The sequence below is a fragment of the Carlito syrichta genome, unplaced genomic scaffold, assembly GCF_000164805.1.
Source record: "Carlito syrichta isolate Samal-C Ts95f unplaced genomic scaffold, Tarsius_syrichta-2.0.1 Scaffold301845, whole genome shotgun sequence".
Taxonomy (NCBI): Eukaryota; Metazoa; Chordata; class Mammalia; order Primates; family Tarsiidae; genus Carlito; species Carlito syrichta.
Window position 1 is genome coordinate 405372 of NW_007245941.1, and position 24395 is coordinate 429766.

General features: G+C 34.3%; 1 protein-coding gene across 3 annotated transcripts in view; it reads right to left on the bottom strand.

The window, feature by feature from the left end:
- Window positions 1–24395, bottom strand: part of MKL2 (MKL1/myocardin like 2) — a 207436-nt gene that overhangs the window by 100082 nt on the left and 82959 nt on the right. The window lies entirely within an intron of this gene.

Below are 24395 nucleotides of genomic sequence, written 5' to 3' on the forward strand. Positions count from 1 at the left end.
TTAATATCTTCTGGCGTTTTCCTACTATTGAGATTTTACTAATTAGATTAAAATTTAAATCTGTTACACAGGCAGAAAAGCCCTGCTGATACTTTTTTCACTTAATTGGAGCAATGAAATAGAAAAACTGGTTTATGAAGCATGAGACTTATTTAGGGCTAAGAAATCAATATTTGCAAGACTTCTATTTTAATGCTACTTTGTCACCTCATTGATTTAAATACATCTAAGACATTCAAAACAACTCACTATAAGATCAATGCACATTTAGTAAGCGCATTCTATGCACCGGGAATCATGTTAGATATGGGAACACAATCTTTGTCTCTCAAGAAATATGGTCTAGAGCTTTCCTTTCTCCTCTTTTCCAATCTTTTACTCTTATTAGAATGTTTTTTTATACCAGTACTTCTGTAACTGTGGTTAAGAGGAATATTTTTAAATTTCCAACCTGCTGTGGACCAATATGTGGCCCTCCTGTATATGACTTGTAGGGTCACATTAATTTGACAAAACCCAGACTGATCTGCACTCTGTTCAACAAGAGGAGTCCACTAATCATACACTTGAGTGTCCTACCAGTGTCATGTTGCCATAAAAGTTTTTAAATACTCCTGATTTCTCAAGTTGTCTCACAGGGGACCAGCGCATGGGATCATATGCTTAACCTGGAAAAAAAATAAAGGAATCTCCCTGATCACCTGGATGACTATTTTATAGTCAAGTAATGAAAAATAAAGAAAGCAGACATTGTAATGATGACATATTTAAACCTAGAGAAGGCAAAATGATATCCAGCCTATAGCAGTTTGAATAGAGAAACGGGATGGGAGAAACGAGTCTTCATGGCATGAGCCTATGCTAAAACAGTGAGTACCACTGTCAGGTGTCAAGCAGCAATCAGATTTATGAAAAAAGCATCTTGCCACAGTAAGTTAATATTGATTTGAACGTCATTAGCACTGTGAGGGTCTGTAATTAATACACAAAGTGTTTTGGTTTTGAAGTTGGGTAAGTACTACTAAGCACAAGGAGCTATACTTCATTTACGGTTGTAGATAATCTGGCAATGTCACTAATAAAAGTCAGTGATCTGCTAATTGTTTTTAAAAGGTCTGTATCTTAAGTTTTTGAAACATGAATGCACTGTTTAACTAAAATGGAGAGAGGAGATTTGCTTAACCTGTTGCTTAGATTCCACCACGTTATCTTGAGGTTGGAGTTAAGTCTTTGCCTTCCTTTACCTAAGCTAACTGAGTATCCTATTTTACCAACTTGAGAGACTGACCAAGGTAGAGATAACAAAAAAAAACGTATCTTGACAAATTAAGGAACCGAGATGACTATCCAAATCCAGTATAAAGTCATGTCACCCCCTCACATAAGCTCCAAAATGTTTCCTTTATGTCTTACTGACTCTACTTTGAATTACCTACAACTCTGTTCCAAAGCATTTTCATTCTCCTCAAGATGCCATTATGCTACCATCCCCATATCTTTCTCAGCAAGTAAAGTGGGCCCCTAGATTCACTAACAATCTTGAGGTCTTTAGACATAATCTATATTTCCATTCTTCCTTATTCCTCCCATCTTTGAGGAAGAAGTAATTTTTTCTTGTGTCATAGAAATATAGATAATTTGTTTAGGACTATAATCCCCCCTGTCTACTTAAAAAAGTGTGACTAACAAATTATACCTCTCCACTAGGATCCTTTGTGCCCACCAAGACATTTGCATTTCCCCTTGTACTTCTTTTTTCTAATCTCCTAAGATTTTAACTTCCCATTTCTACACCCTCTCCTAGTAATTTCAAACTCCACACTGGCATTAAGTATCAACTCTAAATATCCACCAATGCACAAATACACACACACTCTATCTCTTGATCACACACTTCTTGTTTTCTAAATAATACTTTCTAAATAAGTTTTCTTTCTGAAGTTAAGATGCCTTTCATTTTCAGAGTATATGCTATACTTAGGACTAAATAATCTAATTTTATAAGGTGGGCTTTGCTTGATTTAGGTGGAAAAGCAAAGATAAAGACACACACACACACACACACACACACACACACACACACACCAGCAAGTAATGGGCTAGCCTAGACCTCAGGTTGGTCCAGCTCTGGACAATGCATTTAAAAACCATGCCATGTTGTCCTATACTTCTTTGCAGTCCCAATGCTTCAGGTATTATGACTGGGTAATTAATGCTGCCTCCATGAATAAACAAATGCCACTCAGCTGACCACTGACCATGCTTCTTCCCTATCTACTTAACTCATCTCACATTTCTTAGCTTGGCATTCAAAACCATCAATGCTTTGTCTCCCATCTTCCTAAAGAGTGCTATTAACTCCTTACTGGTTCCCTATGTTTCCACTAAATCAAACTACTTAGAATATACCCTGCCCTAATACATCCTGAATTGCCCTTATCTTTGCTCAGTTTTTTCTTCTGCTTGGAATTCCCTATTTTTAATCTCTGCCCATGAAAACTGTACTCAAACAATCTTCAAGAACTAGTTCTGGTATCAATCTCTTTCAGAAACTTTCCAGGATGTTTCTCTTCATCCTTAAGAGTCAAATATTTTCCTCTGTATGCTCTGAACACTTATGATACCTGTCATCAGACTCAGCATTCTGTGAAATAATAATGAAAATGAAATGTTGTTAATGTTTATGCCCCTTACTATTTACTACAGCATTGTATTTATGCATAGTGTTAAATGCTTTACATATACTAATTTACTCTATCACTCAGTGACTCTATCTCTGCTATCTTCATTTTATAGTGAGACACTAAGAGATTAAATCACATGCCCAGCTACACAACTTTTAAGAAGTAGAACAGGACATTTTTAACTCATTCACTAAGGCTTCAGTGTACTAGGTTTTCTCAGTAGGTTCTGTGACAGAATTAAGCCTTAATGCCCCAAAGAATTCATTGTAAATGATGAGTTAACGTCTCTCCTAAGTATCTAAGCAGCTATATAACCCTTGACTAAGAAATAAGAAAACAGTCACTCAAATCACATCTGTGGGGCTTAATTCTCTCACAAAGCCTGGGCTGAGAAAGCCTGAACGTGCTTAACTACACCTCTACTCTTTCTCTCAACGTCAACATTTGTCTATATACTTTTCATATTCATGATAGACCTTCCTCAGTTTAGTAAATTTTACAGTCTTTGAGAGCTGGAGCTGTATCTCATCCTTTTATTCCTATGAGTTCTATTCCAGCATTTTAATAATTTTCACATGATCAAGTTTCTCCTTAATTAAGTAAATTTTTACATTCAGCAGCTCAGGCAAGTTGACAAACATCTTCCTTATAATAAACTAACAACTAAAACTACCTGTTACATATTTTTTTTGGTTGTATCTAACAGATACTTAGAAATCAATTTTACTGAGGTATAATTTAAAGATGATAAGGTGCATCAACTTAAAGCATATAAATTGGTGAGTTTTGATGGAGGTATATACTTGTGAAACCCAATCACATTCAAGACACAGGACATTTTCATCATTCCCAAAAGATTCCTCTTGTCCCTTTTCAAAACCTCCTTCTGTCACACCTGGTTCCAGATATTCACTGATCTGCTTTCTATCATCACACATCAATTCATCTTTTCTAGAATGTCTAGTTAAGTGGAATCATGTAGTATGCAGTCTTTTATGTCTTAACTATTTCGCTAAGCATAATAATTCTAAAATTCATCCATGTTGCTGCATACAGATCAGTAGTTGTCTTCTTTCTATTACTGAGTAACCCACTGTATGGACATATAACATTGTGTTTATCCATTTATCTGTTTTTGAGCTACTATGAATAAATTTGTCATGAACATTTGTGTATTAATCTTTGTATAGATATTTAAATCATTTCTTTTGTATAAAGGCTTAATCATATAGAAGGTGTATGCTTAGCTCTTGAAGAAATTGTGGCTTCTTGAATAAAGCTTTATTGGTGGCTTTATTTGTAATAGCCCAAAACTGCAAACAACCATCTATCCAAAAGTGAATAAATAAATACACTTTAGTATGAGCATTCAAGGGAATACTACTCAACAATAAAAAATAATTACATACAATATGGATGAATCTCAAAGTTATGTGGAATGAACAAAGCCGAACAATAACAAAAAACCACATATTATATATGTTCCATTTATATAAAATTCTAAAAAATGTAATTAATCTATAGTGATAGAAAGTAGATCTGTAATTGCCTAGAGATTGATGGAAAGAAAAGGAATGGATTACAAAGGAGCATGAGGAAATTTCTAAGAGTGACTGAAAACGTTTGTCATCTTGATTGTGGTCTTGGTTTCACAGGTGTGTACATTTGTCAAAATTCCTCAACTTGAATACTTTAAATATGTACAGTTAATTGTATGTCATTATAGTTCAATAAATTTGTTTTAAAAGGAAAAAGTAACTCAATGGTACTTGTGGGAACAAACAGAGAAATTTCTTTATGTAACACAAAAACCCTGAAAGTCTCTACTATTTGTAAAACTTCAATGTAATAGAAGATTATTTACCTGGGCATCTCAACCAGGAAAACAACTGAGCAGAAGAATTACTCCAAAGGATCTTAAAACAAACAAGCTAACAAAAAAACTCAAACAAACCTGTTCACCCATTAAAATAAATTCCAGCTGTAATAACGGAAAAATGATTTTAAAGTGCGCAGTGATGGTGGAACTCAGTGAGTTATAACTGACAACCCTATACTGTTTTGGTAAACTAAGATGTGTTACAGATCAGGATGGCAAAGGGGTTGTGACCCTGAAAACAGGAAATGTAGAATTGAAGTAAAAAAAAATGTGACAAAGGAGGACACTTTTAATGCTAAAAGCTATAATCACTAATGAAGATATAACAAACCATAACCATGCACAGCAAAAAGGAGAGAAGATGCAATGTGACTCAGACAGAAACTCAGTAAAACTGACTTTAATCCGTCATTCTCAGTACAAGACAGAGATGAAGTAGATAAAACTTTAGTAAGCACATATAAGGCCAAAACAACATTATCAATAAAGAAATCTTATCTATGTGTACTAAACTTCACATGCTGACGATACAGAACACATCCTAAATATGCATGGAGTCCTCAAAAAAACCAATCACATATTAAGTCACAAATTTTAGCAAGTTTCCATAAAATAAAAAATATTCCAAACAATAACCTCAATGTAAAACAACTAGAAATTATTAATAAAATTTTTTAAAAATGAAAAAGATTGTGTACATGGAAATTAATTTCACCTTCCACTAGCTCCTAGAAAAGAGAAAACTACAAACTAAAATGAAAGAATTTCTTTTAAAAAATGATACTTTTGTATATCAGAATCTATAGCACACATTTAACCAATGATCAAAAAAATTAAATCTATAAACCATTATATCGAAAAAGAATAAAAATAAACTAAATAACAAAGAGAAAAAATTCAAAAACCCAAAGAATAAGCCCTCAATGACTCATCTGATGATTTCAAAAGGTTTACTTTACATGCAATTGAAGCCCCAGAAGGATGGCAGAGAGAGAATGAGGTAGAAAACATATTTGCTAAAATAACACCTGAAAATTCTCCAACTGTGAAGAAAAACATAAATTTAAAGATTCAAGAAACCAGGCAAACCTCAAGTAGGATAAATTCAAACACACAGAAATCAAAGGTCTTCATATAAACAAATACATAGTTAGAGAAAATAATTGTAGAGAAAACTCCATTAATAATAGCAAAAAGAAAAATAAATACTCTTAGGAATAAACTAAACAAGAAATGTATAAAACTCTTTAGAAACATGAAAGTAGGCTTGAACAAATAGAATGACAGCCTTGTTCTTGGATAGGATAACATATCATCATAAAGATGTCAGTTTTCTCTAAGCTAATTTACAAATTTAATGCAATCCCAATAAAAACACCAGAAAGCTCTTTAATGGAGCTAGGCAAGCTGACACTTAAGTTCACATGGAAAAAATAAAAATACCCAAGGCAAGTCAGAAATACAGAAAAATAAAAGCCATGTGGGATAGGAGGTAGGGGAGAAGGGAAAGGAGTCTTACCAGTAAAAAAAAAAAAAAAGCTCCAAGAGGATGAGGAATCTACATGTGTTAATAATCATCATCATCATCAGCATCAAACCATATGAGTACTCTGAATAAATACTGATGGAATTCTTCTACAATTTGATTATAGGGAAAAGTTTCCAAACCATGACCCCCAAATCCAAATGCAATAAAAGGCAGGACTGATAAGTTTTGGCCACATTAAAAGAAAACTCCCAAAACATACTGAAGAGGAAGGAAAAGCTAATGTCCCCAATATGTAAACAACTCTTTAAAACTTTTAAAGTTCTAAAACCTGACAGAGAAATGAACAGATAATCCATTCTACCCCCAAATAAAAATTCTGAAATGGTCCTTAAACATATTGAAAAGATGTTCAGCCTTACTCATAATTAGAAAAATTGAATCAAAATTACACCAAAATACCAGATGATAAAAATGTCTGACAACAGATTCTGTTGGTGAGGCTGTAGGGGAAATACACATTCTCATACAGTCCTGTAATGCAAATTGATACAACCCTTTGGGTGAGGAAGTAGCAATGTTTAACAAAACTACATATGCATTTACCTCTTGACCCAGAAACCCTATCTCCAGGAATTTACCTGATAGATACATCTCTGACATTATAAAAAGATATATGCCAAAAGTTATTTACTGCAACAGTTTGTAACTACAAAATACTAGAAATAAAATGTTCATACATAGGAGACTGACTGAATAAACTATGGTACAACCATACAGTAGAATACCATACAGCTGTAAAAAGGAATAAGAAATATCTCTATGAACTGATATGAAATGGTTTTCAGAATGTGGCAATGAAAAAAGCAAACTGTAAAACAGTATCAATATGATACCACTTAGTGTAAGAAATAAGGAGAAATGAGAAAATACACTTATAGCTGCTTGTTTGTGGAGAAAAAAGGAAGAACAAATTAAAAACCAATGATATTGATTACTTTTATCAGGCAGGGAAACATGGTTGAAAGGACGGAGGGATGGAAATGGATAGAAGAGAAAGGCGATGACACTTCTCTGAGGACATTCTTTTTGTATAATTTTGACTTTCAAAACTTTGTTAATATTTCAGATATTCAAAAATAAATGAAAGAAATTAGCAAGAATGTGGGATGGCCCGAATGTGAATATAAACAAAATAAATGAACTCAGCTGTATTTCAAATAACATGGACACAATGAAGAAAGGATAGAACCAACCTTAACAATTTTGAATACAAGATTTTTACTATATACCTTTGGGCTAAAAACAAAAAGAATGTAAACAAATACTGAATTCTAGTTAGCAGATATCTTTTAAACAGCTTTATTGTGATATACTTTACAAACCATAAAGTTCACCTGCTTACAGTGTAGCAGATTTATTTTCATGGTGAAATGGGTTAGCAATTCTTAAACTACTTTAATGTATATTCTAGAATTAAACACGTAAGAAAATACAGTGTAGAAAATGGGAGCCAAGTTCTCACTGCTAGAAAAGGGAGTTACATATATGGAAAGAGGAAAAGCTAAAATGAACCCTGTGATGTGGAAATGAAACTGGAGGTTTACTAAGGATACCTGTTTTTTAAACATATACAGTGAGAGAGATAGAAACAGAGAGAGATGTGTGTATATACATGTATCTTCTATTTCTGTTTACTAAGAAGCAATAAACATATAGTAGCAATGAACATACCTAGTACCCAGATCTTGGATTATAAATAATCCACTAAAAGGAACCATACTTTCTTGAAGAAATGGCTGATTCCAGGGCTAGGGCAAGTACAAGTTGAACCTGGAAAATTTTGGGCCAGAATGCAAATAAGTGCTCAGAGAATGAAGTTCGGACCTGTCAAAAGGACACAGAAGCCAGTTTGAAGGAGCTGCCAATGGCCAAATCTAAGACAATTTGAGCAACAAAATAAATAACAGATTATAACCAGAGAATACATGATTCCATTCTAAGTTAACAAAGGGGAGAGAAAGATAAGCTTTTTTAAAGTACACTGTCATCTAATAAACGTAAGGAATGATGGAATTAGAAAATCACTTAACAGTTACCAGTACAATAGGTGTTTTAGGTGAGAATTATCAATGGATACAAAACTATCATAGGTGAGCCTATAATGAGGAATAGAATTTTTACATAGTATCAAAGTATTTCCTCACAAGATACTTATTGATTACAAAATAGCAAAAAACAAAAAGAACAAAAAAGAAAACATAGTAACTTTATGGTAGATAAACTTGGAAGACACCATCTTAACCAAGTGATCAAAGTTAGCTTCACCATTAATGGGTCTAACAGATACTATGTATCTCCTGATATCAGGCACTGAGAAGAATACATGGAATCCCCACTAAAAGTGCAAAACCTGATCTAGTCATGAGGATCCAGAGAGGAGCCCAAAGATAGGATCATTCCACAAAATAATTGGTCTATACTCTTCAAAAATGTCATAAAAGACCAAAAAAAAAAAGGCAAGAAAAATAAAAGGAGGCTGAGAGACCTGACAATTAAATGCAATATGTGATCCTGGACTGGATCATCAAATAGGGAAAACATACTTTGATTTCTTGTCTGATACACAATGTTGTTGGGACAACTGGCAAAATCTGAATGAGATATGAGATTAGTCAACAGTAGCATATCAATGTTAATTACATGGATGTTAATTGTCAATGTTAATTATTGATTTTATAATTGTACTATGGTTAAGTAAGAGACTATCTTTATTTTTAGGGCATACACACTGAAGCACAGGGGCAGAAAGGCATCACATTGGCAACTTCAGTTCAAATGACTCGGGAGAAAAAGCATTATGCATAGAAATGGAAAAAGCACAATAAAACAAGTGTGGTTAGCGGAATTTGGATGAGCGATATACAGAAATTATTTGCATTATTTTTGCAACCTTCCTGTAAATCAGAAATTCTTTCAAAATAAAAAGTTTTTAAAACTTTTTAAAGTTTTAAAAATTCATCTAACTGTACATTTAAGATCTGTGCGTTTCAGTGCATGTAAAACATAACTTTAAATTTTTTTTAATGTAAATTTTTTGGCTAGGTGCAGTGGCTCACACCTGCAAACACAAAACTTTGAGAGACTGAAGCAGGAGGATTGACTACTTGAGCCCAGAAGTTTGAGACCAGCCGGGACAACACAGCAAGACCTTGTAGTACCAGCTACTTGGGAGGTTGAGGCAGAAGGATCACCTGAGCCCAGGAAGTCAAGGCTCAATAGCTGTGATTATGCCAGTGTACTCCAGCCTGGACAACAGGCTGAGACCCCAGTTCAAAAACAATTTTTTCAAGTAAATAAGAATACTATAAAATACTTTCAAACATTGTCAATAAAAGTCTAAGTTGATATATTTCTAGAAAGCAAATGAAAACACATTCAAAAACCCAGAAAGAGGTCTAAACCCTTTGACCCTCTAATTCAATATTTATGACTTTATTTTAAAGAAATATTCTGAGATAAAGTCATAGATAGATTAGATAGAGTTATAGACATATATACATATTTTTAAAATAAATACTCTGGAATATACATATGTTTTTATAAAGATTTATATTATGCAACACAATTCATCCTGGCATTAACTATGACAGCAAAGTCCAGGACATGATCTAAATGTTAATTAGTAAAGGAGTGATTAAATTATGGCACATATATAATGATATATTGTACAGTCATTGAAATTATGGCCTCAAAATTTTTAAAAAATTGTCAAACACTTACAATTTGCCAAAGAATTTACTTCTTTGATTTTGTTTCAGAGGACTATTTAATAACATGGATGGATGTTCACAACATAAGCGTGAAGGGAGAAAAGGAGGCCACATAAATGTATGTTCAATATGGTCCCCAGTTTGTTTTTTGAAAAAATCACATGAATTAAAAGATCAGTATAAAATACACAAAAATGTCAGAGTGGTTATCTCTGCTTGGACTTACAGTTTAAGTTCTTCCCCTTTTATCTTTCTGAATTTTATAAATGGTCTATAATGAGCATATATCCATGATGACAAAAGGCCAAAGCCAATAAGATTTTCTACATTAAAACATCTTTTTAAATTAACTATTTATTAATGTTTATTTATTATTTAATTATTTCTTGTTTGTTTGTTTATTTTTATCAGGACAGATCTCACTATGTTTTCCAAGCTGGATTCAAGCTTCTGAGCTTAAGTAATCCTCCTGCCTCAGTCTACTGAGTAGCTGGTACTATAGGTGTTTATCACCACACCAGGCTTAAAACGTCTTAAACTGGTAATCCAGGTTGTCTCCCATAGTAGCTGCCTGTGTGTAATTCATTTAAACAAATTTAAGGGCATTATACTTCTAGATAAGCAAATATATATATCTACAATAAAAAGATGCAAGACTGTCAATGAGAAATAATTTTAAACCATTTCTACAGATTTAAAACTGAGAAGAAGCAATTTATTTCATCAGATCTGCAAAATAGTTGTTTCCTTACCTCATATGATTCTTCTGTTGTTCTAAGAAATGACTCTGAAATATTCCACATAATAGTCATTCTCTATATTACTTGGCATATAAATTATGCCTGACATTCCTCTTATAACATTAAGAACAAAGTCATTTGAAATTAACCAAGATGTCTTTTTAAAAAAACTTTCTACATAACAGAGATTCCACCTAGTTTGAATATCTGAGGGACAGATGACATAACATATGACCAACTCCACAGTCATATTTTAGTAAAGCTGTCTAATAATGCCAGTTAGAGAAAATGTTTTAATGAAGAGTCTAAGATACATGAGTAACAAGCATTCCAGAATTTTAAATTCCAAAGCTAATTTATGATAGGAGGGTTTCTGCCATCTCACAAACAGTAATCTTCCTGTTCACTAGGTAAACATATTTTGATGAACCACTCAAATAGAGGAGATGGTCTTTTAGGTGTAATAGATAAACTAGACTAAATTTTGTTTTAACCCATTTTTTCCTATAAAATAAAAATAATTCAATAATGTCAAAAAATGACAGGTTGATCGTGGAGAGGGATGGATGGATACATCTGAGATAAAACAAGCATGGTGAAATATTAATAGTAGAACCCATGAGGTATATATATGAATACCCACCGTAGCATTCTTTTAACTTTGTCGTATGTTTAAAAATTACTATAATAAAAAATTGGAAAAAAATGGGCAAAAGGTTTGGAAAAAACCTTTTAAACAAACAGCTAGTAAGTGCATTAAAATGGGCTCAATTTCCTTAGGGATCATGAAATGTACTTTAAGACCACAATGAGACATCGATGCACATGCACTAGAATGGTTAAAATGAGGAAGACTAACTTTACCAGATACTGGTGAGGATGTGGCACAACTAGAACTCTTATACATTTCTGGGAGTATAAAATGATGTGGCCACTTTTGAAAAAGGCATTCAGACTTATAAAATTAAACATACATCCAGCAATTCTCCTTCCATTTATATACCCCCCAAGTTAAATACTTGTACAAAACTATTCATAGCAGCTTTATTAATAGTAGCCCCTAACTGAACACTGTCCAGGTGTTCACTAAAAGAAAAATGGATAAACAAATTGTGATATATTTACACAAAGGAACACTACTAAGCAGCAAAAACGAATTAAGTACAGCTACATAAAACATTAATGAATCTCAAAAACTGAATGCAAGAAGCCGTACACAAAAGAGTACATATTGTATGATTCTATTTACATGAAGCTTGAAACTCTGAAAAGAGGATAAAGCCAATATGTGGTGAAGAAAACCAGAACAGTAGTTGTCTCAGAAGGGTTGGGGTGGAGACTGACTGAGAAAAGGCAGGAAGAAACTTCCTGGGGTGATGGCAACACTCCTATCTTGATAAGTGTTTGAGGTTTTCAGGAGCATACATATGTCAAAACTCATCCAACAGTATGCCTCAGATTGGTAAATTTCATTACCCACATATACACACAAATACATTTTATCTTAAAAAATGTAAACCACTTTTGAACTTTACATAATGATGCTCATTCTGAATTATTTAGAGGTAAAGGTTACTGACGTTTACAGCCTTCTTGAAGTGCATCAAAAATTTTAAGCATTGATAAATGGGCAGAGGAAATGTATATGTAATAAATTGAGTATAGATAAATGTTCATTTTAGAATCTAGATGCTTATGTGGGTATTTATTGTACAATTCTTTCAACTTTCCTGTATGGTTGAATTTTTTCAAAATAAGATGTTGGCAAAGAAAAAAATATCCACACAAAACCAAAAATACCCCCATACACATACAAAGTATACTTTAATTTCTGTAATCAGAGAGTACTGTGGTAGTCCACTCTTCTAAATTTTTAAACAAAAAGACTGACATGCACACTTGGAAGTGGCTGCTCGATTTTGCATAGAAAGCAAATAGTATCATAATTTCTTCCTTCAAATCATGTCCTACTTCTTACCTTTAACAATGGGGAAAGAAAAACGGAAACACACGGCTCTCGGTGCAGAAAAACTACATCTCTTGTCATTTCAAGTAAAAATCCAGAGAAAGTTAAATTACAAAATAGTATCTGAAAAACAGGGCATGTGAACTGTTTTATATAACAAAGTATACCAGAACTGAGAAGATACGCACGATGATAATCACAAATTCAGGTTTAACACTGAAGACAAAGGCTGTTAACCATTTTATGGCTTAGAACAACAAACTAACAACTATCTATTCTGAATCATCTAGTTGGGTGGAAGCAGGGAAGTGCTGAAAGATGATGCCACATAAACAAAGTTCTGGGAGTGAGAAAAGGAAAGGAAAGGACAGTAAGAACATGCATAAGAAAGCAGAGAGAACATGTACAGAAATGCAGTCTCCGGAGTGACTAAGGTATAGCAAAGAGCTAGTAGGCAACATAGGCGTGCAGGGTGCAGAATGGCACAGAAGGTGGCTAGGTAGCTAGGAAAGCTCAGGACATCACAGGACTTGCAAGTCTACAAGGTGTCTGGACTTTACCCTAGAGGCAAATTGGTATCACTGCAGAACTGCAGACAAGAATAGCATGCCTAAAAAGATACACAGATCACTTGGCAACTGTGTGGCATGGAGGAGCATCAGACTAGAGGAACAGACCAACTGGCAGCCTAATGCAATTCTCCATGGCAGTAAAGATGAAGAAGGAGGAACAGATCAGAAGTTACTTTCCCATGCCTTTTTAGATCATCCTTAGATTAACCATATGATCTATCCTCAATCGGTAGCGTGGACTAAACTTTGGAGCAATATATCAAGGAACTAAATTATCTAAACTTACAAACCCACTAATACTAGATACATTCTCATCTTAAATGAACTCTGCATTGGGAAAAAAGATTCATCAGAGAAACTATTTCCAGAAGCCAGGAGGTCAGCAACTGTCTGGCCAAGACAGAAATGTTAAAATCTCAAACCTGAAACCTGAAAAGAAAGGAAGACACAATTAGAAATGCCAGTCTTTTCTTTTCCTCATTTAGTTTTTTGTTTTTTCTTCTTTCTCATGCAGAATCAAACCTAAACCTCAATTAAAAATGATTTTACTCTAAGAAAGGAAAAATGCTCATATTTTGAGCATCTGCTTTGGAGTCTTGGAATCATAAAGATCTAGGCTCAGACAAATCCCAATCTGCCACTTATAGCCACAAAATTATGGGTAAGTTTCTAAATCACTCACAGCCTCAGTTCTTATTAGTCCTTTATTTATAAAACATAAACCTTATCTATCTTGCACAATTGCTGGGAGGATTAAATGTGGTAATATAAGGAAAGTACTAAGTGCAGTGCCTGGCACATATGAAGCTATCAATAAAGATGGGTACCAAAGGAAAGGAAATCGGTATATCAGAGGGACCCCTCCACTCACTCCTATGTTTATGGCATATCTCACAATAGCTGAGATATGGCTCAACCTAAGTGCCCATCAACTGAAGAACAGATAAACACACCCACACACACGAATACTCTTTGGTCATAAAAATAGAACAAAATTCTGTCATTTAAAGTAACACGGATAAAGGCCGGGTTTGGTGGCTCAGCCTGTAATCCCAGCACTTTCGGAGCCCGCGGGTTCGAGACCTGCCTGGGCAACTTGGCAAGACCTCATGTCTACAATAAATCAAAAAAATTAGCCGGGTGTGGTAGCGTGCGCCTGTAGCTCCAGTTACTTGGAAGACTGAGGCGGAAGGATCCCCGGAGCCCAGCAGGTCGAGGCTGCGGTGGCCGGGAGCGGTCACTGCACTCCAATCTAGGTGACAGAGACTCCAACTCAAAAAAATAAATAAATAAATAAATAAATAATTAAAAAAAATAAAGTAACACGGATGGAACTGGAGGTTGTTATACTAAACCAGGCACAGAAAGACAAATATCACATGTTCTTACTCATATGTAGGAGCTAAAAAAGTTTATCTCATGGAGGTAGAGAGTAAAATGGTGATTACTAGAAGCCGGGAAGGATGTGAATGTTGGGGGGTATATGGGAATGAAGAGAAGTTGGTTAATGTTACAAACATACAGTTAGATAGAAGAAATTCCAACACTTGACAGCAGAGTAGAGTGATTATAGTTAACAGCAATGTATTATTTCAAAATAGCTACAAGAAAGGATTTGAAATACACCGACATGATAAATGTTTGAGGTGATGAATATCCTAAATATCTGATTTGATCATTACAATTCTGTGCATGTAACATCACATGTACCCCATAAATATGTACAAATTTAATGTATCAATGAAAAAAGATAGGCCCCCTTTCCATTCTTCCTAATATCTATGTTTTCTGTGAAAAAACTACAAGAAAGTAGGACAACGGTTTAAATACAATATAAATATATGTGAACTATTCGGAAAAATAGCTTTTATGTGAACTTGATCTCAGTAAGCAACATTACTAAATTGCAAACAGCCTCATTAAATAAAAATGTAGCTGGGTTTTAGATATAAAACAAATTGATATTAATGCTAAAACATTAGAAAACGCATTGAAGATATTAGTCTAGGCTATACTGACTTGATTTTCCTGCAAATTAAAATATTTCTCTTACTTGAGAAACTGAACCACTTTTTTGGTCTTGTTAAATGGTCATATCTACTAACTTGGTTTTAACTGAGTCCCAAGAAAATCTATTCAAAATATATGTGTGTGTGTGTGTGTGTGTGTGTGTGTGTGTGTGTGGCGGGGGGGGAGAGACATAGTGAAATCTGTTATCTATCAAAAGAAAAAAAGAAAGAGTTAATCCACAGAACTTTTTAATGTAGTCTTGATTGTGTCCCCTCAATAAGTTATAATCTCAGGAAAAAAAGAACTGCAGAGAAATCCTGACCTTAATCAATTTGTTATTACTAGTAATATTATTGTAGTTCTGCAATTATTTTATATATTGCAGGATTGAGCAAACGAGTAAATATATTGATGTTTTGGAAATCAAGGTTTTTCATTGTAGGACAAAAGAGATAAAAACAAGAAATGGGGGAAGCAGAGAAAACAAGCCTATGGAGTTGGATTGAAATTTGATTTAGGATTTTTATTTTCTTTTTTAACGTTTTACTTCAGTATAATATACATATAGAAAAGCATATATATCATAAGTGTACAATTCCCCGAATGTTTACAAACTAAACAAACACATTCATACGACTAGTATAAGGAAACAGAACACTTCCTGTACCCTAAGAATTCTTGACTTGTGTGTCCCTTCTAGTCACTTCTCTCCTACAAGGGTAACCACTATCCTGATTTCTAACACCATGGAGTAGTTCAGCTTGTTTTTGTAATTTATGCAAATGGGATCCTATAGTATGTACTCTTGTGACTAGCTGTCTTTGCTCAATCTTATTTTCATAAGATTCATGCAATATCTTTCATGTTGTTGTAGTTTGTTCATTCTCAATGCTATATTCCATTCTGTGATATATCACAATCTACTTAACTATCCTATTGTAGATGAGGATTTAAGTAGTTTCCAGTCTTCCCCTAAACAAATCGTGCTGCTACGAACAGTCTAGTAAGTTGAACCATATGAAATGCTGAGTGTCTACAAAAAATGGTAACTTCATATAATTCAAATTAAAACAACAGTTTTTGATGAACATGTATACTCCCTTCTGTTGACTAAAAATCTAGGAATGGAATTCTGATGCCTAGGGTAGTTATACTTAACACTATTCTAAAATGGTTTTACCAGTTTACATACCCACCAATACTCCATATCTTGACACACCTGGTATTTTCCTTTCCATTTTAGCCATTCTTGAGAGTGTATGGTGGTATCTAATTGTAATGCTCTAGTGACTAATGAATACATATCTTATCCATATATATATCATCTCAATATCCTCTTATGCGAAGTATTCATCAAGGCCTTTGTCCATTGATTATATTGGCTTTTAGGAGTCCTCATATATTCTAGAGAAGAGTCTTTTGTTAAATATATGTATTGAGACTTATCTCTTCTCACTCTATGGGTTGCCCTTCCTCTCTCAATGATGTCTTTTGGTGTACAAGAGTTCTTAATTTAAATATAGTGCAATCTGTTAGAATTTTTCTTTTATGAGTACTGCTATCTGTGTCCTATTTAAAACATTTTTTCCCACTCCGAGGTCATGAAGATGTTTTCCCCTAGAAGTTGTACTGTTGTATCTTTCACAGTTGGATTTTGTGTGTGTGTGTGTATTGTATAAGTTCCATCCAGATACATTTCTTTTCACTGGATATCTGACTAATCCAGAACCATTTAAGAAGATCATCCTTCCCCCCACTGCATGTTTCACCTTTGTAATGAACTAGGTGATTGAATAATGTCTATTTTTGATTTCTCTACTCTGTTCCACTGATCAGACAATTTATCTGTCCAAAGTACTGTATGTTACAACAGGTCTCAAAAGGTAAACCCTCTAGTTTTGTTCACCTTCTTCATGATGCCATGGCTCTCCTTGGGTTAACACATGTCTTAAAAATTCCTAGCTCTGCTACTGAAAAGGGCTAGAAGCAATGACACACAACTAACAGTAAATATGCCTAGCTCTCAGATCTTAGTTTCTAAATACTATTTTTCACTAAAAGGGACCAAAGATCCTTAGAAAAGGGCTAATTTCAAGCCTGGGTCAATGAAAGTATAACATGATTCTGAAATATCTTGTGCTAGAAAGTAAGAAAGTACACAAAAATTAAGGGGGATAGGTCAAAAGGACACAAAAGCCATCTTGAAAGAAGTCTCCACTGGCCACATTTAGGACAACTTGTGCATAAAAATGATGACAATAAATGGGTAGTATCTTTCCAATTAAAAAAAAATCCAAGCCGGGCTCGGTGGCTCAGCTTGTAATTCCGCGCTTTGGGAGGCTGAGGTGAGTGGATTGCCTGAGCCCGCGGGTTTGAGACCCACCTGGGCAAATTGGCAAGACCTCATCTCTACAATAAATAAAAAATCAGCCAGGCGTGGTAGCGCACGCCTGTAGTTCCAGCTACTTGGAAGGCTGAGGTGGAATCGCCAGAGCCCAGCAGGTCGAGGCTGCAGTGGCCGGGAGCAGCCACTGCACTCCAGTCTGGGTGACAGAGTGAGACTCCAACTAAAAAAAAAAAAGAAAAAAAAAAACCCATGGGACTATAATGATACTCTCCACAGAAAAGAAGGCTCTTTTCAAAAGAATACTAGCAAATAAACAGAGGGGCAATGTCAGATTTAGAAAATTATCAGTTTGCAAATTCCTTTAGAACAATTTATTCAGGCAAGAATGATCATTCAAACCACAAGTAAAAGAAATTAGAAGAGAAAAATGCCCATTTATATTTTTCCACAGAAAAGATATAGCTGATTTACAGAACTAGTAAAAGTAGATTTTTATTTTAGTCTTTTAAAGTGATATAAATAGCCATAACAAGATCATCTACTTTTAGGTTCTCATTCTTACTAGCACATGTAAAAATATATTTGTTTAAAAACATAAAAAGAAAAAGAACAAAATAATTATTTGGACATCTTACACTAGGAAAATTTTTTCAAATTGCTTCATTCATTTATCTGAGTACCTTCAAAATTACTAGGCTAAAAGGAACAGACACACAAAATTAATTACAGGTCTGTGTTTTAAACTATCAAGGTACTAAGCTGTAAAGTAATTCTTCCTAGCGTGGCATCATTTTCTGCAAAAAGCATAAAGTGGAATACAACTTGAGGACACTGAACACACCAATGAGTTTTTCTTTATTTGTAAGAATGTCCACATGGATAAACTTCATATAGCACTCATCATATATGTTAGTTAAATTTAAACGGAAGGCAATCCTGACAGGTTCAGCAAGGTGGATGGCTGACTGCAGAATGTCTTAATCTACAACAGGCTTTTGAAATAAAACTATACTGGCTCAAGTACAATCTCATTTTTTTAGTTTCATATTTTGTTATATTTATACCTTTATAACCATATTCTTAATATAAAAGCTAAAAAGCAATCATCTCAAAAATCTTTTCAAAAATTTTTTAATTTTAGAGACTGGGGACTTACTATGTTAACCAGACTGGTCTTGAACTCCTTGGTCTCAAACTATACTCACACTTCAATCTCCCAAAGTGCTGGGATTACGGGCATGAGCCACCATGACTGGCCTTAAAAATACCTTTATTTTAACTCTTTCAAATAAGAGTAATCTTTCCTATTGTAATAACACTATTTATAACCTTATAACTATTTATAAGGTAGCTTCAGAGCCAACCATATTGTTAAAACTTTATTCCTTATCATCTGGGTGTCCTTGCATTATTTAATCTCTCTGGCCCTTAGTCATACGTCATAGGTAAAATGCCTCTGCCTCGTCAGGGAAGAAACCCTCTCTCTACTGGCAGTACTTTTAACTTAGCTATTTACCAATTGATTCTAGGCCTACTGTGTGGGCAAGGAGGAGGAATGTGGTAATATGCAGAAGCACATGGAAAAACCTAACACAGTGCCTTGACTGTAGGTGGATCTATAAAAATATGTGTTGATTGGTTATACTGTTAAAAGGAATGAGGGGGAAAAGTGGTTTTTGTGAGAAGACACAGGGTAACTAAGAAGGTCAAACTATAAGTGCTTGGTATTTAGTTTACACAATTATAGTTCTTAACAAAACAAAAGAGGGGGAACTACACCTTATAAAAAGTGTATCACTTAAAAATAAAAGTTCTATTGGAAAAGATTCTGCATTAACACGTTTAAACCACTTAACACATTAATTATAACTGTTTCCAAACATACGTGCTAGTAAAATGAAATTGTATACATGAAACTCATTTGAAGAAGACCAAATATAAAATATTTTAAAGTACAAAGTATGAATATATATTGACTATTCTAATTTTCAAAAGCATAATTACTTTTAATGTATTCAGTGATGTCTTATTTGGCTTCCATCTGTATTATCAGCAGGTTACTTGAATCGAATGAGTGAGAACCTAATCTGACAATTCTTACTGAAGCTGCCATCTATTTGCTCTAGGTTCATTCTTCTTGATGTCTGTGGCCAGTTTTGACACAGAAGCCTCATTCATCGAGCCCACTACTAGCGATGCCAATCTGTTTTGACACATATGTAAGAAGGAAAACATAATCTTTAGTTGTCTCTTTTAAAGGTGGACTCTTTTGCCAAGTTGAAACAAATTCAAATAGCCAAAATTCTCTGAAAGAGAATTTTTAAAAATTTTAATATTCTATAAAGAGAAGATAATATATAATCAATTCTTTGCTAACGAAGAATGGGTTCTGCCAACCAGTGAAACTTTTCCTCCTTAAGGCTTCAAATAAGCACACAAAAAAGATGACTTCTTGACCAGCTGAATAACTATGCCATTGGCTCCAAGTGATCCCAGAGGCCTAGCATAGAATCTTCTATGATGATCTTGTTGACCATTCTGTGTCAATAGCAAAAATGAAAAGCTTCTTGCCATGGGAACCAACCATAACATCAGTCTCAACTGTTCACTAACAATTTGGTTTCATTCAGACCTTGCTGGGTAAGCAAGGTCTGAGTATTTGGGTGGATCAAAAAATAAAATGGCATTGCTACTGTAGTCTAGCCAGAAAACTCAGTTACATGCATCAGAGAGGAAGCTGAGTTGAGGAGACTGAGATGAGAAGGAAAGCTTGCAGAGGCGAAGATAGTTTCAGGACAGATTTCTGAAAAGGAAGATCTATGTTTAAAAAGAGTTTCAGAAACTTGCCTAAAGGTGCCCTTGAGTCTTTGCCGAGTACTAAGCTATATGTACATAGAGTAAAATTTCACAAGGTTGTGTAAGAAATGGACAGGCATTGTAAGCTGACCAAATCCCAAAATGCACACAAAGTTGGGAAATGTCAGAGCTCCAATCAGCCTCAGTGAAAAGTCCCCCCTTGGACACTTAGCAGGGCATTCAGCAGATATACCAAAGAGGGTCAAGCCCTAGAAGTTAAGGCACCATCCCTGGCATGAGGCTACCCTAGATTTTTTCTCACAAAATTTAAGAAAGGCCTTGAAGGTGATCCAAAAGTAACTTAACTGCTTACCAAAGCCCAACTAACTTTAAAGGATGACAACAAAAACAAAATCCAGACACTCAGTGATGTAGCACAATATTATAGCTAATAAAAAAATTACTAGACTTCTTGCCAAGAAGCAAGAAAATGTGACTCTTTGGGGGGGTAGCAACATTTATTGAAAAAACAGAAAAGCTCCCACAGTGGGAGGAGACCCGAGGGGGTTGCCTGAAAATGTGACTTTTTAATAGGAGAAAAATTCATTAATAAAAACATTCCCAGAATTGCAAACATAAATGGAACTTTTAACAGCTACCATAATGATGTATAAATATTTAAATGATAACATGAATATAATGAGGGAAGAAAGAAACAATGCAAAACAAAACTTCTAGAGATAAAAGTATAATAAATAAGATAAACATCTTACTGGATGAGATTAACAGCATATTAGACCTGCATTAGAAAAGATCAGTGAACACACACAAAAAAAGAGGTACAGCTAATAACACATTGCAAAAATAAAAGTAAGATATTAAAAAGTAACTTTAAAAAGATAACGCCTTCTGGTATTTTTGGCCTTATATAGTATTCTCCCCTTGAGTAATGTGCTTCTAATCAATAGGATAGATATACAATGTTGAGAGAATGTTACAAAAGATCATCACTTTTGTCTTGCTAGCAGACTTCTCTCTTACTGGTTTTAATAAAGGAAACTTCCATGTTGGGGGAACCCAGGAAGCAAGGAACAGAAGGTGGCCTCCAGCCAATAGCCAGCCCAGAACAGAGGCTTTGAGTTCAACAGTCCTCAAGGAAATGAATGGTAGTCAGCAATGTAAATGGGCTTTGAAATAGGTCTTTCCCCAGTTGAACCTTCAGATAAAACTCTGGCCCTGGCTGACACCTCGACTGCTGGCTCCTGAGAGACTCCTCTGAGGTAGAGGTATCCAGCTAAGCCATGCCTAAATTCCTGATTCACAGAAACTGTGAGATGATGAGTGTGTGTTGTATTAAGCTGCTATGGTTTAAAGTAATTTGTTACACAGCAATAGATAACAAATACACACATATCAATAAATACCTTAATTGTAAATGACCTAAACACTGCCATTAAAAGACAAGGGTTGTCAGACTAGATTTAAGAAAGATTCAGCTCTATGCCATTTATAAGAAACCCAATTTAAATATAAAGATATAGATGGGTTAAAGATAAAAGCAAGGGAAAAAGATATCTAATGTAAGGCTAAGCATAAGAAGGCTCGGTGGCTCAGCCTGTAATCCCGTGCTTTGGGAGGCTGAGGTGAGTGGATTGCCTGAGCCCGCGGGTTCGAGACCCGCCTGGGCAACTTGGTGAGACCTCATCTCTACAATAAATCAAAAAATTAGCCGGGTGTGGTAGCACGTGCCTATAGTTCCAGCTATAGTTGGAATGCTGAGGCGGAAGGATCGCCAGAGCCCAGCAGGTCAAGGCTGTGGTGGCCGGGAGCTGCCACTACACTCCAGTCTGGGTGACAGAGTGAGACTCCAATTCAAAAAAAAAAAAAAGGAAGACCACTAAAGGAGCTGTATTATCATCCAACAAAATAGATTTAAGAGAAAAATCATTACCAAGGATGGAAGGACATTTCATAATGTAAAAGGATCAATTCGTCAAAAAACGTATAACAGAGCCTCAAAACACATGAAGCAAAAATAATACTGAAGGAGAAATAAACAAATCCACATTGGTAGTTACAGTTTTTACCATTTCTCTCTGAGAAATTGGTAGAAAAAGTAAAAAGAAAATCAGTAAAGATACAGAAGAAAAACAATCTTATCAAATAACTAGACCTCAATGGCATTTATAAAACATTCTACCCTTAAGGGTACTTCAAATATTTTTGATCATTTAAGAAATGTATACATTTCAGGAGAAAGTATACTTTAAATAGTCTCAATGTAATCATTGAAGAAAAAAAAAACCCTAACTTTCTAAAACCACTTTGACCTGACAGCCATAATTTAAGACTAACTTATTAGATTTCTTGAAATTTCAGTTTTTTCAATTCTAACTTAATCTGTTGGTACAAGTTTAAATTCCTTTATCTGGAAAATCCTCCAAATATTTAGATACCCAAATAAAATCTTCAACTTTATGAAGGTACATTCATTTCGCTTCTTTTGAGGGTTCAGAAAGCATTCAGCAATCAATCAGGGAGCTATTCTACTTCTATGTGCAAATAAATAAACACACAATGATGCAACCAGAGATTTCACTAGTCCATCAGCAAACTGTTATTTAATCAAATTCCATCTCTTTAAAGAAAAAAAACCAGAAATATAGAGATAGAAAAATCTATTAGAAACTATATTAGCAAAGTAATAATTTCTTATATTAAGAGCATATCTAGTTAAATATCACTGTTATTCTTGGCTTGAGAAAAATAGTAATACACACACATCTTTTTCAGCACACATATTTTATTTATATTTTAAACATCAGCCAAGAGCCACACAGTTTTCTAGTACACTCAATAACTACTTTTGACCAATTACTAGCCAATTTATTATCTTACTTTCATTTCTTTTCTTTCTTTTTTTTTTAAATTGAGGAAACTGAAGATATCCCGGGTTCACAACAGGTTATTAGACTATGATAAAGTGAATTTTATTTTTACTACTAACTTTAAGAAGCTTGGTTGAAATCATAAATCAATTGACTTGCCTGTGTCCCATTTTAAAACTCATTCAAAACATATTACATTCCTACAACAGAATCAGGTTATCAAATCATAAGAACTTTTTTATTGTGTAGGATGCTTATTTAACAGTTAAAACTCTGTGGATTCACCTAAAGGATTAAAGAAACATTAAAAAGAAATATGCAAAGAAGGGAAGAAACCATACAAAATCCTCCAACAAACCTGACCCTTCCAATATGGACCGGTATTCACCCCTGGAGTTTCATACATTCCATTCACAGACTTCAGATGAGACCACCATGAGGGTGCTTGCAGTTAAGGTCAAATAAATCCTAATTACCCTTTCCTTAAGTTGTCCAGGTTACTCTTGGGTTCTGTTTTCTCATTTATTTATAGCACAATATTCTTTTTCCAAAAAAGAAATTTATATACATAATAAAATATTTTAAGGGGCTCCAGATTAACTGTAAAATAAGTGTAAAACAATTACAGATCTAGTGATCTTTTAGTGATCTTAAAAGTTTCATATAAATAGCTGCTGTCACACCAAGATTTCATAGAAGAATATTCTAAAACATTAGAACTATTTCTGTTTTTGCATATTATAAAGGGCACTGTGAAGCCAGTATCTATATATATATTTAAACATTTGTACTTTTAACATATATTTGTTTTTTTAAAGATTATTTCTGATTTAATTAATTTTTGTTAAATGATTGGGTTAATAATGAAAAAAACTTAATCTGGGGTTATGATTATGACATAGATTTCCTTGAATCAAATATAATTTAGAAGACAACTCAGAACAAGAAATCTCTCTAAAAATTCCAAGTAACTGTTTTATTAGTGCAAAATACCAAAAGTCTTCTATATAGTTCTTATATATATCAAATGCCTTTCAAAAGAATCTCAGCAACCATATCTACTATCTTAATCTCTTCAGAAAAGTATATATGAAGAAGAAAAATCTATAAATCAGGCCTCGATGACAGAGGATTTGTTTAGGAGTTTACCAAATGGAATGACCCTGCTGGAATTCCTTCAAGTAGCCTGTGAAAATGTCAGAATGGAGTCTGTTTTGGAGGTCATGGTCCCTAGGGAGCTCTGAGTTTCGGCCT